We start from the raw sequence: 6,111 nt of genomic DNA on the forward strand, positions 1-6,111 counted from the left end.
ACCAGAAGGCCTTTTAGAGTGCGCTAATTTCAATGAGGCATGAATCGCAATAAGTTGGAGATAAACACAATTTATGTTACAAAAAGAATAATCAAGTCGGGTATTGCGCTGACTTACCTAGACTATGCTGATATAGTTGGACATTTAAAATTTTCCAGTGCACGATAAACTACGACAATGATCGAATATAAAACTGCAAAACGTGAAAATTTGTGCTAAGCCATGACCGCGGCTTGCATGGATACCAGCGTCATGGCAGGTACGCTGACCTATAGGATAACCAATTAACAGTTTTGTGCCAAATCCATAATTAACGCACAAAAAATGTAGTTTTTGAATATTTGTAAATTTATTATTAACAATCAATTAAATTATAAAACACAAAATCAATGCAATAGTTTTGATAATAAGAAAAGTACGAACAATATGGGAGCGAAACAAGGAGCGCAAAACAAGATGGCTGCTCTAGTAACCTCATGCATACTATTTCTTTTACAACTTTTTTTTAGATTAAGCAAATAACAAGGACAGGGTTATAACAATTAAAGGAGTGGTCTAACATTTTTGAATGTTGATAGATTATAAACAGTTGTGTGATCGTATGGCGAGAATAATCTTTTTTTCAACTTTCTCATGGCATGTAACACCCATATTTTATTATATGCTAGCTGTAAGTGCAGCAATGTCCGATATCGGTTTCATTTTTAATCGGTTTCATTTTTAATCGGTTTGTCTGCAGATGGGTATTTAAGAGAACATTTTACAGGAGCTTGACGGAGTTTTGATGTGAAATGTTTTAGGCACCAAGCATGTGGAAGGCACGGAGCTTATGCATGTGATCAGACCTGCCAACCCTGGAGTGTGGAAAGGAGTGAGAGTCTATTTTTGGGGCAATGAAAACGCGAGGATTTGTTAAGTAGGGTAAATTTGCATCGCAATAAAAACACCACAGCGAAAGATAATATAGCTTCATATGGAAACAATGATATACAACCCCTGTGGGGGCTGAATATCATTGATGGAAACCACATGTCATGGAGGTTATTAATAGATGAGAATGCCACAAATATGTTTATATATAGTTGTTTATTAGTAGTAACTATATGATTACTACTTGAAGATTGGGGCAAAAAAATAGGTTTGCTAGGGTGAATGGGGCAATTGCGTGACACGGGCGTGAGATGTGTGAGGCATGGGGCAATTGCGTGTCTCACGTCCAATGCGTGAGAGTTGGCAGGTATGCATGTGATGTTTCGATTAAATCGTCAAAAAATGTGGAAGTGCATAGCCTTTGCTTCAAGTTCAGCTTAAATTAAAATAGAGTCCCTAAACCACACGTAAGTGAAGTATAGACCATCAGACTCGTACAAGTATCAACTAAAATATTCGCATATCTCTGGTTGTTTTTAGGATAACGCTGTTAAAATACACATTTCAGATAGATGAGATAGCTCTCGGTTAGCCCTGACATTTTGCGCGAGTGCTAGGACGCTCATCATTAAAACACTGCTCAATAAAATCATTTAGTTTTTGGAACAAGGGGTTTTCAGACTGCATTACGTTAAGAAAGGTCTTGACCCTCTGCTCTGGCTAACAAAGACACACATGCAAACAAACGCGTTAATACTTCGTAGAATGGTTTAAAAAGACTTGTCTTATCTGGTATGCTATCATCTGACTTTAATAAATTTTAAAATCATGATTAGGGGAATAACTATTCTTTAACAAATTTGAAGATCATAATTAGGGAAATAACTATTTTATTGAACTTTTTTATAATTTTTGCAAAAATCAGTAATTTTCGACAAGCAATCTTGTTTTGATACGTCTGTTATAAATCTGTAAATCATAAATAAGCAGGTGGGATGGAGAATGTTGGCTGAATGTGTAGTGCAATGCTACAGAAGGAACTTTGAAGTTTGGAACTATACGTTTATTTAGTAAACCGCAAAACAGGATTAATGGTAAGGTAGCAACTGTAAGCAATAAAGTTTTTTCTCACCACCATGTTTATTAAATTACATTATGACATCAAACTCATTACTGCAAAGAGTATTCTCCACTTTTGGCTTTGTTCATTAAAAATAAGGAGCCAACTCAAAAACTAGCAAACTAGTATTTATATTTTGCATGATCACACCAAAGAAAATGTGTGTAAATTATTTTATAGCACCTTTTTATGTTTGGCTTTTATTCATACCGTCAAACATGAATAACTCGAACTTCACGGGACCGAGCGAAATTGTTCGAATTATCAGAGCGTTCAAGTTATCAGAGCACTGTCACAAGTCCATGTATTTACTTATTTATTAGTAGATACATGTACATATACGAACTATAATATAAATCAAAAGCACAAATGGCTTGTTTCAAATTAAATGCTTCTAATGTAAATTTTAAAACGTTTTTATCAAAAAGTTCAGAGATTTTTCTATCACTTGAGATTGGTTTGTTGTTTGAAGTGATGTTATTGCCAGGACATTTTTTAGACATTGGCAAAACTTGATCGTTGTTGAAATGCTCAAAAGAAAAGACATCTTTTTCTTTTGAGCGTTTTACCCACGATCAATTTTGCCGATTTTTCTTGAAGTTTATGCAAAGATTACCTCACTTTACCTTGCTTCCAAAAGGCGATCGCTAAGCGGATGTTTGGTATAAATCAAATTTCACCAAACCTTTAGAAAAGTCGTTGACAAAAATATTTTGCCAATGGTGGTAATAACGACGCTTATGAATTACGAAAAGTTGAGGTTTCCCTCTATGGCTTGAAATAAAGTGATTTTCTAAAGCAATAACAACCGTTTCGGTAGCCGTTGGGCAAAAAACAGTTCGAGTTAACAGTGTTGAGTTCGAGTTATCTGTAGCAATTTATCATTACGTGGGAACAGACCAAAGAAACCGTTCGAGCTAACCATGTGTTTGAGCTATCCGTGGGCGAGTTATCCATGTTTGACTGTACTTTGTGTCAAACTGCTAGTAGCTTTACTCCACTAATTTACATATAGTTTGCAGACTATAAATTTATAAGACTAGTGAATGCTCGAAATATAAGACATTGTCAAACGAAAGCGTGTAAATCACTGATACTGAAATTATCAGTTCATCAACATTCTCATGTGTAATGCAATATACAGACAATTTGCATGAGCAAAAATGTGTGCAAAAATCAAAATAATAAAAAAAATTGATGTAATTTGAGATAATCATAATTTTTAAACCAATCCTGATTTGTAGTACCCCGAAAAAAACTACAGTGCGGTATAATTTGTGTTTCTTAGAGCTGTTGTGTTAGTCAAAGGAATTATACTAAAAACATTGATAATTGATACAAATCTTTGAAATATCTTAACGCAAAGATACCTTTGGAAACATGAAAATATGAAACATGTTTGCAATAAGAGCAAAGATTTATCCACCGCACAGGTTGGCCTCATTATATAGAAATACCAGCGAAACTGGGAACCAAAGTGGAGGCGAGTCTGAGCAACAAGAAATGCGTGCAATTTGTTCCATCAGTAACATTCGGCCAAGAAGATACATTGACTAATGGACCAGGAAATTGTCAGGCGCGACTAAGAGATTTTTCAGGAAAATCGTCCAAAATGACATATTAACCGACATACCACAAAGCTGCCAACAGACATTAGAGGCAGTTTCATGTACACAGCTCTACCAGCCTTTACCAGACATGACTAAAATAACCTTTTACTAATCACCTCCAACCAGCAAATTTCCATGACATACTCAACAATATTCATTCAGATACTTGCTCCTCACAAGACAAAACCAAAACCTGAGCACTTAAATATCTTCTCACTGGCTAACAGAGACATATGAAAGAGAACATATCCAATGACTTCCTCCTTGACTGCCATAGCTTTCTTTGTTTGTGTAGACTTATATATGTAGATGTGTAAAACTGAGTTTAAAAGCGGGTGCAGCTGTTGCGTAAGTGTGTAACTTTTATTGGCTATTTTTAGCTTTTTCCTACCATTATTGTTGATTTAGAATTTTGTTTGGTAGTTTGTATATTTGAAGTGTTAGACTTGTAGAATCAAAGTTGTATTTTTACTGATAAGTATAAGCATTACATATACTATTATATATTACATATGCTATATATATGTAGCACTTTTACTTGCGCCTGAACCATTACTAATAAATTTGTTCTTACAACGTAAGAAAAGAGTGATAAACTAAATATCATTAAAATAGAACAAGCTGACAAACTAAGTTCAACACTGATGTAGTTGTGGATGTAGAAGAGTTGTGTTTAACGTAATTCCTCCAAAAATGCACATAATAGCATTTTTTAAATTTTGCATTGCACTCTAAATGTCAAGTCATGTTATCGCTATTTTAACCTGTGTCAATATCATGTGAGAAAGAGGTGGGCAGTTCATGTGTTCTTTACAGGGTTTATTGTATTACTGATGTTGGTAAAATGTTAGCTGTATTGTGAAGTCTTCCTACATTGTAAGTTATTGTTTGACTAGCTCGTTTGCCTACATTGATTTTGAATATCATCTGCTCAATGTTAGTGGTTTTAGCCTTGCACTTCCAGTATAACATTTTACAAAATTGTGAGTGCAAATTTCTTAAGATGGCAGCTATTCAGTGCAACCATATCAAACAAATATACTTTTATAGCTGCCAAAATTATAACAATACTAGATTGGATACTAAGGAATTATCTCCCCATATGCTTGTTTACACGGTTGCTTTCTATTTGTCGTCTCCATTAGTGTACTATTGTTAATACTAGGATATGTAGACACATGCCATCAAGTTCAACATACATTCTCTGTTAGAGTTATTATACGTTACATCGAGTACAATTTAAAAAAAATCCTTATATACTACATATATATGCGCATACTATACTGCGAATCAAATACCATTTATATAGAACTTGATTTGACAAAACATAGAAATACTTGCTAAATCAATGGCTTATACTAATTTCGTAAGTTTAAAAATTGTAAAGATAAAATACAATAACCAACTCATGCGAGTCAATATAGCATATAGCAATATCAATCATTCAACTGCAATAACCACAGATCTCAGATGATCTGGTGGCTAGTAAAATGCATTTATGCCAGGAAGTTGTAGGATAACGAACCGATGTGTCAAGCTACCAAGAGTCTAGATGTTTTATAATTTTTATTTCCTGATCATGTCAAAATGTTTAAATCAAGTGGAGGAATGTTTCACCTGCATACACATTTAGTGTAACAGTTGACCAAAAGTTATAGATGTCTAGATCATCATGACAATTTCTTTTTAAGTAACATGTAATAGCCTTATGTCTTGAAAGATTGAAAGCTGAGAGCTTCACAAGTATGGCCTTGCCAACAATTAGCCTTTGATTTTACTTTTCAAAGTTATCTTCATTTTCAACATTTACCAAAGCATTTTTTCCATATTTTAGTTTTGCTGAGTTATGTAAAAAAATCTGGCATCTCTTTAAATTCATTTTTCCAATGTATTTGCTATACAGTCATACCTCTACATACGTGTGGCCCAACATGTGAGAGACTCGAGATACGAGCTGACTTTCGGGCAAGTTTCTTCCTTGAGTTGCGAGTAATCTTTGAGATAAGAGCATACAGGTCGGTTGTAATTAGCCATTATATGGCCAAGTATGCGAGAGGTGGCTTTCGAGAACCACATCACTTGGTCTTTTTAGAATCAGTTTGAAAAAAGTTTGCTAAAAGTGGTAGCGAATGCGAGGCAAAACGCCGCTATCCGAAAACGTACTAAGACGACAAAATTAAAGTAAGTTTAGTGAAAGATTGAAACTTATCTTCAAGAGTATGTTTAGTGAGCTAAATTCATCGGAAGTAACTTCAAAGTTTCTATTAAGTCACAAAAGTTTAGTGTACCAAACGCATTGCTATCTAGTCTTTTTTTTTATTCTCCATGAAGTAGTGTACATAGTGTTGCTACATTTTGTTGCAGATAATAACAACTAAATAACTATTTGTTATTTTTTTAGCACATTTACTGAATTGAAACAATTAAAAAAAGTTTTTCCACCGTAATATCCTGTCTAGGTGGTTTCTTCTCATAATATGCTAACGGATTAATTTGCACTTGAGATATTTT

The sequence above is a fragment of the Watersipora subatra genome, chromosome 5, assembly GCF_963576615.1.
Source record: "Watersipora subatra chromosome 5, tzWatSuba1.1, whole genome shotgun sequence".
Taxonomy (NCBI): Eukaryota; Metazoa; Bryozoa; class Gymnolaemata; order Cheilostomatida; family Watersiporidae; genus Watersipora; species Watersipora subatra.